Source organism: Bubalus kerabau, chromosome 18, assembly GCF_029407905.1.
Source record: "Bubalus kerabau isolate K-KA32 ecotype Philippines breed swamp buffalo chromosome 18, PCC_UOA_SB_1v2, whole genome shotgun sequence".
Taxonomy (NCBI): Eukaryota; Metazoa; Chordata; class Mammalia; order Artiodactyla; family Bovidae; genus Bubalus; species Bubalus kerabau.
Window position 1 is genome coordinate 23,636,847 of NC_073641.1, and position 14,255 is coordinate 23,651,101.

Sequence of the window (14,255 nt, forward strand, 5' to 3'; positions counted from 1 at the left end):
TACACAGGTATTGTCTTCATACTGAAAGTGAAAGCGTTAGTCATGTCCAGATTTCTGTGACCCCATAGATTGTAGCCCACCAGCCTCCTCTGTCCATGTTATTCTCCAGGCAAGAATACTGGAGTGGATAGCCATTCCCTTCTCCAGGGAACCTTCCAGACCTAGGGATCAAACCCGGGTCTCCTGCATTGCAGGCAGATTTTTTACAGTCTGAGCCACCAGGGAAGCATCTTCATTATGGAGGGGATGAGAATATGCCACCCCAAATACGCCAGTTTGGCACAAGGATATTTTGAGATGAAGGCAATTGAGAAAAAGTAACCATAGGAAAAGCTTTCTGCTCTCCCGCCACTTGCTTAAAAGCAGGGCATAAATATCCCTTTGAGAAAATGTCCCCTTTTCCTCTTCCGTACCAGGAAGGTGACACCAATGTGAGTCTACATAAACAAACATTACTAACTAGCCCTTATCTTTCATTAGTTCCCTTATAATTAACATACCTCCCACATTTACTACCTCTAGAAACCCAAACCCTTTTCCTTTGTCTAATCACTCTCCACAATTTATCACCCTTTGCTGAAATGAAACATAAGCCCCCCAAAATAACTGCTTCTTTGAGTTTCACTTCTAATCTATAAACTCCTGTGAACATAAAAATATTAATAAATGTGTATTCCTTTTCTCCCATTAATCTGCCTTTCATCCATTTACTTCATAGGCCCCAGTCACAAATATAGAGGGTAAATGAAAGGTTTTCCTCCCCTACACTATATATGAGAAAACAATTTTTTGGAAAACTATATAACAATACATTTAGAAAAACAAAAACATGAAATACATAGACATAAATATACTGAAGATGTGTATCTGAAAACCACAAAGCATTGCTGAGGGAAATTAAAGATCTTGAGATGTCAGGTCTCTCCCACCACTGATCTATATATTTAAAACAATCATAATGAAAACCCTAGTAGTCTCTCTTGTGAAAACTGAAAAGCCAATCCCAAAACTCACATGGAATATAGTGGACTTAGGATAGCCAAATCAATTTTGAAAAGGAAGCACAAAGTTAGATGAAAACACTGTTTGATTTCAAAAATTATTATATAAAGCTTCTTATTCAAAACAGTGTCGTATTTGTATAAGATTAGGTATATAGGTCATTGAAATAGACCACACAAATATAGAGAGTTTACTTTTCAAAAAGTGCCAGGGTAATTCAATGAGGAAAGAATGGTCTTTTCAACAAATAGTGCCAGAACAACTGGATATCTATGTGTGTGTTGTTGGGCGGGGGGGACAGTGGGGATTACCTTTAACCCTTGGCTCTCAACAAACACAAGAATTAATTCAAATTGAATCATCAACTGAAATGTTAAGGCTAAATTGTAGTATTTTTAGAAGAAAACATAAGAAAGTACCTTTTGACACTGGGTTATATAAAGATTTCTTAAGCCACATAAAGCAAGAACCATGAAAAAAAATTAATGAATTGGACTCCTTCAACATTAAAAACTTCAGTTCCCTGAAAGATCCCATTAAGTAAATGAAAAGACAAGCTACCTTGGAGAAGAGATTTCCAGTTCATGTATCTGACGTGGACCTTGTATCCATAATATAAAAAGAACTCTTGTTTTTCAGTATTAAGAAGAGAACCCAAGTTTTTTAATGGGCAAAAGATTTTAACAGATATTTCACACACAAAAACACATAAATAGTCAACCATCACATAAATGACATTCAGTATTATTACTCATTGGGGGATGCAAATTAAAACTGCAATGAATGTCACTACACAGCTACTAGAATAGCTAGTCAAATAAAGAGTGATAATAAGTATTGACGAGGCTGTAAAGTACTTGGAATTCTTACATCGCTGGTCAGAGTGTCAGGCACTATAACCACTTCTGAAATTAGTTCAGCAGTCCTGTTAAGTTCAATATGTACTTCCCATATCATTGAACAATTCTACTACAAAGTATTTTCTCAAGAGAACTACTTGTACACAACTGTCCATAGCAGCTATATTCTTAGAAGTCCAAACCTGGAAATAACCCAAATGTCCATCGATAGAAGGATGGATAAATAAAATATTGTATATTTACAACATAGAATACTACACAGCAATAAAAATGAACAAACTACTGATACAACAAAATTAATGAACCTCAGCAAAAGAAACAGATACAAATGAGTATAGTACAAGGTACATGGCTGGGTTGTCACTAGCATGAAATTGAGAGAGTGTCTGCTTAACTTTGTATCTTAGGCACCTCATTTGCGTCCCCCTTGTCCCAGCCTGAAAGTTCTCACTGTATAGTTCCATTTATGTGAAACTCTAGGACAGGCTAAACTAATCCATAGTGACAGAAAGCAGATCTCTGGCTGCCTCAGGCCAAGAGTAGATGGAATTTACTGCAAAAGGCTCAGGGGAGTGATGGAGTTGTTCGGTGTCTTGATTGCAGTGATGGTTAAATGGCTGTAAACACATGTCAAAATCCATTAGACTGCATGCTTAAAATAGGCACAATTTACTTTTTGTTAATTATACCTCTATAATACTGACTTTTTAAAAGAAGGCGTTGCTCATGCTCTGCTCTGTCCCGCTGGCCTTGCTGTGAGCTGAGTGTGGAGTGGGCAGGGATAAGCCAGCTTCATCCACTGCAGAACAACAAGGAAAAGACCTGGAGCCCAACTCACCTCGAGGGCTAGACAATTGATTCCTGGAGAGGAATAAGCTTCTCTCTTGTTTGAGTCACTGCACTTTTGAGACATTAGATAAAACAGCTTAACTTGAGCCCCAACTAATACAATTACATGTAATTAAGAATTTTTATCAAATATTTTCCTGTGTATTAGCCTTATCTATTTGAAATAGACCATAAATTCTTCATAAGTCAGGCCTAGAGGAAAACGAGTCTTTAAGCCCCAAGTCATTCAGGACATACAGGCTAGTCAATTACAGACACACCCCATGCTTTGCTCTATTGTCCACAGCACCTCATCTAATTGAACTCTGCAGAGGTGGCCCATACAGAGCCAGCCAGAATGTATGACTAGTTCTTTCTGTGTCCCAGTAATATTCAACACTTAAGCAAATACTGGAGTCATTTCAGTCTCCTGCTTAAAAAAAAAAAAAAAAAAAAGAGAGAAATTATTTAAAGAAATAGCAGTACATAGATAATTAGGAACACATTAAGAATATTATGAATTCTTAAAATGGCTAATGATAATATTGAGAAATTCAGAGTCTATATGACACCAAAATAATCAAGCAGTTCAAGAGAAGAATGTGACTAGATTATCAAAAGACTATACACACACACAAACACATGCTATTAAAAGCAACTTTTAATTCATTTTATTGATACTGCATAAACGTATCAGTCTATCATTCTTCCCACTAATTTACTAGAATCTAAATTCACTTATATTTTGGGACATTGTGATAAACCATTTTTATGATAAAGATGATGGCCATTTTTCAAAATGGCTAGGTCGTAGCAATAGTTTTAACATAATTTTATACCTCAAATAAAATACAATGAGATGAAGAAATGGGGGGTAAAAGTTAGTATCATAAATTGATGACTGGCTCCTTTTCTTCACTGAGTACCTGCTATGTGCAGGGTCTCATCCAAAATTCTAAACAAATGAAGATATGTGGGCTGAAGCCACGGTAGGTAACAGTCTTAAATCCTATGCTCAGTTTATAGCAGCAGCTGTCTGTTAACTTTGTTACTTTTGTTACTTTTTAAAACTGGTAAATTGGAATTTCAGGACTGGGAGACCTGTATTTTGCTTAGAACATGCTGGTCTAAATCCCTTTGTGGCACCCACCCTCCTTTCCAGGGTTTTAAATTTCTATATATAACCTACTAAATGAGTAAAGGGATAACATTAGTTGAAAAGTCATGAAATCCCACAGGAAATTTGGAATTGACCGTGTAAAATCATTAGCTATTGTTTCATCAGAAACTCACAACTTTTTTCATTTAACAGAATTCAATGTAAAAAGAACATTTCCTATTTGAGTCCCATAAAATTTGACTTTAAAAAATTCAAATTTTAACCAGGATGTATTTTAAATGTTTAACTTTTTAAAGTCAAAAATAAGCAAGACTTAAAATTCACTGATAGAAGACAGTCATTTCCTTCTCCCTCCTATGTGAATGAGATAACTATACTTATGCATTATTAGCCAACTTTAAATGAAGGAACACCAAAATTGAAATACACAGCCTGTCAATTCTTAAAATACCCTGTTTTCTTTAGTCTCATTTCTTCATTTTATCTCTAAGAACTTAACAAGAAATAAAGCTGCTGCTGCTGCTGCTGCTAAGAAACTTCAGTCGTGCCTAACTCTGTGCGACCCCATAGACGGCAGCCCACCAGGCTCCCCCGTCCCTGGGATTCTCCAGGCAAGAACACTGGAGTGGGTTGCCATTTCCTCCTCCAATGCAGGAAAGTGAAAAGTGAAAATGAAGTTGCTCAGTCGTGTCCAAATCTTAGCGACCCCATGGACTGTAGCCTACCAGGCTCCTCTGTCCATGGGATTTTCTAGGCAAGAGTACTGGTGTGGGGTGCCATTTCCTTCTCCAAGAAATAAAGCTACACCATGTTAAATCATAGGTGTTAAGAAACATTTTGCTTTCTTAGAGATGTTACAGCCATGCCCCAGGAATAGTTTCCTTCAGTGCAGTCCTTCTGCTTATAAGATGGAAACATAAGATGTAATTTCTGAGTAACTACAAGCAAGGTATCACACATGTGTCATCTTTAGGAGATAGGAGGAAAATAAACTCTCAAACACACACACACACACATATACATACCCTTCCACCACCTACTTACAAGATTTTCATCTGAGATTGGCTAGCATTAAGATCCTGACAAGGTACCAAATTACTGGCAAAGAAATTCTTTGGAGTCATACATTGACAGCTCCTCTGGAGTTCTATAGAGTGACCCTTATCATGAGTGTGGCCTCGTATCCTTTCCTTCCATATTTCCTTGGGGTGGAATATATCTTCTCTGCGCAGACACAGTTAAAGAGGGAACTCTGCTTCTTGGCCACACACATGCACCCCTCTGCCTACTGCTTCATAAGTTACCTCTCACCTCCAAGTCCAAGGGAGGGAAACTGTTCATCTAACCCGCCTAAGTCCAGGACTTAGACTGGACCAGGATACAGGAAGTGCCTGGAAAGCAGGAGCCCTTCTGTTTTCCTGCCTCCGCATGGGTGACAAGTGAGGCCGGGCTGCAGGGCTCACCTCTTCCCCTACAGCTGCAACTAGTCAGCTCTCCTGCTCACTCTCACTCACTCTCCATCTCACTCCACCCCGTCACTCCTTCCCTTCCACCTCCTCTACTCAAGATGATGGAGCTTTCAGATTCAAAAGCAACCACACAGGAGGCCTCACCTGGGCCTGGAGCCTCACCTATTCAAATACAACTTTTATAAAATGAGATTATTGGGTTCTTCTCAAATACTAATAAGATGGGGTATTACCCAGGGTTCTCCAGAGAAGCAGATCTAATAGGACATATATAGACATATAAAGAGGAAATTTATTATAGGAATTGACTCATGTGGCTAAGGAAGCCAAGAGGTCCCATGATCTGCCATCTGCAAGCTGGGAAACAGGAAAGCCAGGGGTGTAACTCCGTCCAAGTCCAAATTCCTGAGAATCAAGAGGCTAATAGTATAGCTCCCAGTCTGAGTCTGAAGGCCCTAGAACCAGGAGTTCTGGGGTCCAAGGTCAGGAAAAGATGATATCTTAGCTCAAACAGAGAAAACAAACTTGTCCTTCCTCTGCCTTTTTGCTTTTCTCAGAACTTCAGAGGATTGGATGATGCCCAGCTGCATTGGTGAGGGCAATCTAACTAAGTCTACTGAACCAAATGCTAATCTTTTCCAGAGACACCTTCACAGACACACCCAGAAATAATGTTTACCAACTAACTGCATGTTCATCTCCTTAGCCCAGTGCAGTTAATACATAAAATTAACCATCACAAGTGGTATTTAGTTTCCTATTTGGCTATCGTTCACTACTGTGTGCCCCCTCCACAGGGATCTCCCCCCAAAAAAGAAGGGTGATGATTGGAATTCCCAAATGCTGCCCTGAACCCCTGAGAGGAAATGTGGAACTTCTCCTTCTTGCCATCCTGCATTGACCAAGTTGCGAAGCAGACTCAAAACAACCATAATGTGTTTAGGTGAGCAATAATCTGCTAATTCTCAATTACAACACACTGTCTCACTTGAATTCCATACACCCCTGTGCATCTGGTACAACAAAGATTATCAACTCTGTCTGTAATAGCAACACTACAGCTAAGAAGAACCGTTGGCTCACAGAGTGAGTTTACAGAAGGGCCAGGACCAGAAGCTGAGACCTATACTTTGTCAGGACATTTCCCTCCAGGAACTGCTGTAGTCTCTCAGTGTTCATTTGCTTCTAAAAGGGACAACTGGAAAAAAAATTTTTTTAATAAAAAGCACAACTGAAACTGTATTCAGAAAACATGTCAGGGGGGATTTTGTGGCAATTCGGATATAAGAAGAGTATGCCGGTATATGTCTGTGTGTACACGTAAGCTGGCAAAGGACCAGAGCATAAAAGGAATATACATCATTATTTGACCTAGCACCATTTTAGTGGGTCTTATTACTTTTTGCAAATTATCCAGAACTAAGCTTGTCCATTCTCCTGTCTTTTGGAAATTTGCACAATAGTGATTTTCCTCATAACCTCTTTCTGTTGACTGGTCTCAGTTTAATACAGGGACTCCTACCAGATTTCCCCACCAATAGGAAGTAATTACAAATACTACCATATGCAGTGATGTCACAGCCTTCTTTTCTTCCGTAGAATAGACAGCACACATCTAAAACAAAAAGATTTTGTCACTAGTAATAAAAAAAGTCCACTTGTTGGCTGTTTTCTCTTCTACCATACTTCTTATCTACCAAGTATTACTTTTAAACTAGAACTATAGAATTTAACTAGAGTACACCCAGTACCAATAAAAAAATGAGAAGAATAAAAAAGGAGGTCATCAGGCATCCTTACTGGTATTAAATAGACAAGTCAGCCCTGAGATGGTTGGCACAGAGATCAAACTAACGTTTCAGAATAAAAATAAATCCCTACTGTGATAAAATAAAAACAATTTTGGCTCAAAATCAGAAACTCACTATGGTTATTAATAGTAACAGTCTACACACAGAGTACAGCCAGACTGTAGCCATGGAGCAAAGGAACAATAACAACCACATTAAACAGACTTAGCAGGTAATGGAGCTTCAACCAGCTGGAGTGAAACCAAATTAACCTCCCTAGTTTATTCCCATGGAGAGACTCTTTTTGCCAAGTTCCCACATGACAAATGCTGCCCAGGATCACTGCAACACACAGAGCAGTGTAAGTGTTGACAGACTCATTAGGTCTGGGGTGGCCATCAGACTGCTCTAATGAACAGGATATGTGTTCTGTTTGCTCACAGGTGTCATTTGGCTAAAGAATCTAACCAATTTGCATATGCTGGAGTCTTAAACAGTGCTCTCATCAAACATCTGGGTTGATAGAGTTGTAAAATGAATTCCATGGTATTTCCATGAATTATGTATACCATTGCATCTTTTCATCAGTTGCAAAGCTTAGTTGTTTATAGGATGAAAAGGGGACTCTGAGTCCTGAGACCTTTGCCAAATAGTTGAGGTAACTTGATTCCTCCATCTGTTAAATGGTGATAACATATTACTTTACCCTGTTTGATTTTGTTTTGACTTTAACCAATTCATTTGTTGTTGTTTTTTTTCCTTCATTAAATCCTTATGGGATATCCGCTAATATGCTGGCCACTATTTGGGAGTATGGTGGGTGGAAGGCGAACGGGATTCAGCAATGAATAAACAGACAAATATTCCTGCCCTGTGGAACTTATACCAGCTGTGAGGGAGGGAGGGGACAGCACAACTAACAGTAGACACATAAACAAGCACAATGGATATTACATCAAAATGCTACAAATGCTATGCAAACAATTTCGTGTGAAGGGAGATAGGGATTGCCATGCTCATAGTGGCTTCCTGTTTCAAATGGAGGGATCAGGCAAGTCCTCACTGCTAAAATGTCAAAAAAGTTGAAAACATCTCATTGTTTGTATCTTCCCCAAAGAGAGAAAATACCTGGATAAGTGAAGAGTACATTTCAGGAACAACAAGGCTGTCCTCTATTCATTTTGAGCCCCTGGTTCCAATCCTCTCCTGAAGTCATAATGAATTATCTGAATGCTTATGAGTCAATACTGTATGTTATTTGGAATCAATCAAAATTTCATCCTCAGACAGGGTTAGTTTTCCATTGGGGAGTATTGAAAGACACCATCATTTGAGAAGAGATCAGAAAGTTGAAATCTGGGGCTGTGAGGGTCCAGTCCCCACTCTGTTTGTTAATATTTTTGTAACTTTACACAAGTAGTTGTTTTGTTTATTTCTCTTAATGGGTCTCAGAACATTTGGGGAGTGAGGTATATGACATGAAAACCACAAATTAAATTAGAAAAGAACTTTTCAGTACAACTAATGAAAAAAAAAAAAACAACTCTCAAAAGAGATTTGAAGAAGGTGAGTGAAGTAATTTATCAAGTGATGAATGTGAGACAAATCAAAACATTTAGAAGAGAGTGCACACTAGAGAGGGCCAGAAGTATGAGGCATGAGTGAAGAATAAAAAGAAAAATCATTCCCTTAATTGGAGCTAAAGAAGTTGGTCATACAGAATGAAGGAAAGAATGTAAACCAGAGCTGAATAAAAGATCAACTTGAAAAATCAAAACCAATGAACAAGCAAAATAATATGAAAACAAACTCACAGATACAAAGAACAGATTAGTGGTTACCAGAGAGGAAAGAAGGTGGACAAGATGGGTGAAGGGGTTCAACTAGTTGGTGATGGATGGTAACTAGACTTGTGGTGTGATCACTCTATAGAGTATATGGATGTTGAACTATAATGCACTGTATCTGAAACTTACATTAAAAAAATAAAGAACAAAGGATCAACTTGAAGATAGAAGAAACTCATGTCTGATCTAAAACTTCAAGGGATAAGGAAGCTCTGTTATTCTAACTAGGTAGGAAAAATAATGGGGTTCAGGCAAAAGTCAAGAAAGAGAATTTGAGAGGTAAATTCACAGTGAAGAGCAAAGTTCTTCAAAGATAAAACCAAGAGGACCAAAAAGATAAATCAATATAAATGCTGCAGATAACCTATTATGCTTTTATGTATTTTCCACCTTTTCCAGAAGTGACATTTAGTAGTTTTATAATCAGAAATATATGTGTATGTGTAAATATAAATACAGTCTGAACAAAAGACTGCAGTGCCAGAAGCTACAGAAAGCTAGAACTACGATCCGAATTAAGTCACGGCCCCAAGGCTGGTGGTTTGATGACCATCCATTTCTACTAGAAATATTTTTGAGGACAACTGTGGCTTTACAAAACATTCAGTCTCCTCAAAGGGCTGTTTCAGGTGTGAAAGATGTTTCTACAGTATAAAGGACGTGTGCAATTGCAAGTGGAGATACAATAGAGAGGATTAGCAGAAAAGAATCAGAACCAACATCACCACTAGGGCCAACCCTTCCAACAAGAAAGCTTTTGTCAATGTCCTAGCTAGAAAAGATGGGTAGGTCACACCAAAATGACATTTTAAATCTGTTTTTAAAATTTGACCCACCTAACTCTTCCAATCAAATCTTATCACAGCCTCAGTATAAACAGGAAAAAAAAAGGTCTGGATCAGCTGTGGTAGAAGAGCCTGAAAATCCACCTTCTCGGGGTATGCACACACCTATAAACTGGCTCACCTGGGGCACCTCTGTAGAGTCCCTAAATTCAATGAAACATGGCTGGAAAGCATCGGCTATAACTCATACTGATATTCTAGGAGTTACACTTGCTGTCTGGAGGATAACTTGTAAATATCTTCATGACTGTAGTCCGCCAGCCTCTTCTGTCCATGGAATACTTCAGGCAAGAATACTGAAATGGGTAGCCATTCCCTTCTCCAGGGGATCTTCCTGACCCAGGGATTGAAACCAGGTCTCCAGCATTGCAGGCAGATTTTGTACCAGCTGAGCCACCAGGGAAGCCCTGTAAATATATATATATAGCCAACGCTTTCCAGCCATTACACATATATATATATATATATATATATATATAATGTAATGTACTGGTGTTCTGGGATTCATGGGGTTGCAAAGAGTCAGACACGACTGAGCGACTGAACTGAACTGACTGAACATACTTATAGAAATATATATCCATATATTTCATGTATGAAAAATGAACTTACATTCAGTTCAGTTCAGTCACTCAGTCAGGTCTGACTCTTTGCGATGCCATGGACTGCCACATGCCACACCTCCCTGTTCATCATCAACTTCCAGACACTAACTGTTCAATAATGCCGGTATCTCTCTGATGTCTAGAGCTCACTGGGGGTCATCTGACCCTGGATTCAAACATCCAACTTTAGAGTCACTGTGCTGATGGGAGCAGTTGGCTGTGGGGCCATTTTGAACTGGCTGCCTAACAGTCTACCTGAAGGAGAGTCAACTAATAACACCCATCCTCTATAAACGTGTTTCCGGGAACACATATTCAAGGATGGTCTGTGAAATCCAATGACCAGTTCACTTGAAAGTCTGAAAATAGGTTTTTTAAACTGAAAGAAGCAGAAATTAGAGCAAAAAAGAGGCCAAAATAAATCTAAATCTAGAATATAGTCTTTTGCCTAAGAACACTGTACATCAATCATTTGTTATTCTCTAGGTTGCTGAGTTGTTTTTTTTTTTTTTTTCTTTTTATCTGGTTCTCTTTTGCTTTTCTGCCTGGGTATTTGCCATTTAGACATCTTTATCAAACAATCCACAGTGACAGCTACATATGTGATTTTCTCTGAGTCAAGAAGTACACAGTCCACTGTTGTATATAGACAGGGTCTATTGAGATGTCTGTAAGAAGGGTAGATGAGAGTGATAAATGACGTACATTGGACTCTAAAACAAGCCCCCAAATCTAAACTCTAACTCAATAGTAATACATAATGGAAATGAAATCATAGCCATTTATTCATTTTATTTGACATGTTTTATGGGTTCAGGAAAATAAGAAGAGCAGATTTAGATCAGGGCTTTCCATGCAGACAAGTGCAAGGGAAAAAAATGAACTGGTTAGCAGTACTTTATAAATCAATTCTTAAAACAAATGGAAAAATTCGCTCCATGCATTCACTCATTTAGGCTTATAAATAAGAACCAAGACGCCAGACAATTCTTCAGTAGGCTCTACACAACCTAGCAGAAATGTCTCTCAAGATTTCTGACTCTCACTTCTTCAAGAGCAAACAGTTTATCACCGATTTTCTAAGGTTCAAAACAAAGGTACACAGACCGGAGTTCCCTGAATTTTCAAGGAACAAGAAACTGAACATGTATATTACCATATGTGAAATAGATGACCAGTGCAAGTTCGATGCATGAAACAGGGCACTCGAAGCCAGTGAACTGGGACAACTCAGAGGGATGGGATGGGGAGGGAGGTGGGAGGCGGGTTCGGGACAGAGAACACATGTACACCCATGGCTGATTCATGTCAATGTATGGCAAAAACCACCACAATACTGTAAAATAATTAGCCTCCAATTAAAATAAATAAATAAATTTTAAAAAAGAAATACTATGTTTTAAACAAATACTTGTCAAATAAAAGCATTGGAACTGTGGCGGATTCATTTTGATATTTGGCAAAACTAATACAATTATGTAAAGTTTAAAAAATAAAATAAAATTTAAAAAAAATAAATAAATAAAGACTAATCTTCTCCCTCTTAAAAAAAAAAAAGCATTGGAACTAAAAAAAAAAAAGAAGAAGAAGAAAAAAAAATACTGAGCAGAGTTGGGGATGGGAGAAGTTGCTGCTGCAAATCCCTTGGAGGGAAATTCCCTTTCTATTCAAATTAAAACCAGCCAAGGTAGAGATCATAATTTAAAAATCGTCTCAGGTACTAGGCAATAGAAGATCATTTTCAAATTCTCTAGGAATAAGCTTCTCCAGCTGCATAAACCCTTTATAAGTTCAGAGGTTTTTCAGACAATAACTGGCTCCCATCCAAGCACTGAAATGACAAAAATCTACGTTTAATAAAGGCGGCCATGATGATGCCCTCTGGAAAACAGAGAGTAAAAAAGGTGTCTGCAGAATTCTGCAGAGCAGAGCTGGGTTTGACTGGAACAATACATTTTAAGGGTTTTATGACTCCAGTTACAAAAGGCAGTATCAGCAGGAGTTTCTGTCTGGGTTCTGAATGAGCACTAAGAACAGGCTGAGCTGGGGGTGTGGGGAAATGGGTCCCCCAGTGGAGGTGTGTGAAGATAAGGAAATGGAACTGAACATTTACCTAAACAAAGTATTACTGCACTCCTCACGTTCTGCCTCTCCTGGGGCCCTTGAATAAGTCTCAGCAAGAGACAAAAGGGGAAATGGTCATGTCTTTATTTCTCCAGAGGAGAGATGCATCTGATTTCATCCTTTAAATGAAGTGTCCAAGGGAAAATAGGAAAAATGAAATGTTAAGGTTCACTAAGTTTTCCTCTAATGTCTCTTATGTTGCCTTGAACCTTTGTAGTTCAGTTTAGACTTAATCTAATATTCCAAGGATTTCTCCTGAAATTTAATTGAAAGCAGCAGTATAAGCTCATGGGGGAAGGGGTGGAGGGAAGGGGAGATCAAAAAAAAAAAAAAAAAAAAAATCCTATCATCTCATCTCATGAATATTGCATCAGTTTAAAAACCCTGTCTAGCCAGCTTATCTCCATGGTTGTCAGATTCCACAAGCCTATATTGAATGCAATTAAAGGAAAAAGTAAAATTCATGAAAACTATTTTGAAACAAAGGAGTATTCATTCAGAGCTTGGTGAGATGCCCTCCTTGACCACATTTCAATCAAGCTCTTTTCAGCCTCCTTTTTCAACTAATCTTTGGGGATATTCTGAGCATCCTTTTTCAATATGTCTTTGGGCATATTCTCAAGAACCCAGTTTTAGCCAGAATCCTGCTAAGTCAGTTTAGAGATAATCTCCATCCTCAATATGTGACCAGTTCTTCATCCTCCACCCTTGGTATCTGATCACCCTAGTTTGCCTTCAGGAAGAATATTGTTAAGTCAGCTTAGCCAGAATCCCCAACCCCTGGTGCTTCCTCTTGGTAATTTTCCATCCTCTAATGTCCACCTGCCTCCTTGGCTATCAATCCCCAGTTGCCCATGCTGTACTGAGCCCATATGAGGAGATCTATACTAAGGACTCTTTTTCTTTATTGCGATAGTCCTGCATAAAATCTGCTTTTACCACTTTAAATCCTGTCCAGTCTGGTATGTCTTTGAAAATCTTATCTCTTCCATGAGGCTCATGCATAGGAACCTGTGCCATTAGATTATTCACAGAATGGAAGGAATTTTACTTCCAGTAGATGATTTTACACCAATCTGATACAGAATGGTTTTATATGTTGAGAATTCACAGAATCTGATTCTGAGTTCCATAGAACCGGTTAATTTTTTCGTTGGGTTTTAGAAGCAACCACAGGATCCCTGACACTGACTAGATAGGGTGCTATGAGACGAGAGCAAACCCCTTAATCCCACAAGACTCTCAGACTCCATGGGAGAACTTCCTGCTCCTCAAGCCCTGATGTTTATCTCCCTAAGAAATCTAGATTTAGCACCCTTGTGGTTAAACCTTTCCCTGTATTGAGACCCTATAGTGAAACGCCAAGCAATCTACAGAATCCCTACATACTAGACTCTTCTGTGGCTCTTATTTTACAGATGTGGGAACTGACAATCCCAAACAGCACTCTCCAATGCTCAGTAATGTCTTTCAGAGGGGTGACGCAATACGTGTGCAAACAGTTCCCAACAGTCAAAAATGAAAGGAAAGAGTTTAATTCCAAAATAAATTCAAATAATAGGCCATTCTAATAAAAAAAGATAAGCAATAAATTATTGTGCACCTTAGAAGCTAAAAGAAAACCAAGGTATTTGATTAAAATCTATCTTCCTTCCATCAGTTTAATGCCATAGTTAAAACTCCATGTTCTTTATCAGACTCTAAAGAGAGAATGATTATGGTTAATAGTAATTAGAAGACAGATTGAGAAAATGGTTAAGAAAGC

General features: G+C 38.4%; 1 long non-coding RNA gene across 1 annotated transcript in view; it reads right to left on the reverse strand.

The window, feature by feature from the left end:
- Positions 1 to 2,075: 2,075 nt before the first annotated feature.
- Positions 2,076 to 14,255, reverse strand: part of LOC129633308 (uncharacterized) — a 117,092-nt gene continuing 104,912 nt past the window's right edge. The window contains exons 6-8 of the long non-coding RNA XR_008705013.1: positions 6,841 to 6,894; positions 2,567 to 2,661; positions 2,076 to 2,479 (exon numbers count right to left, since the gene is read on the reverse strand). This is a non-coding gene — a long non-coding RNA (uncharacterized LOC129633308). The remainder of the gene's footprint in view (positions 2,480 to 2,566; positions 2,662 to 6,840; positions 6,895 to 14,255) is intronic.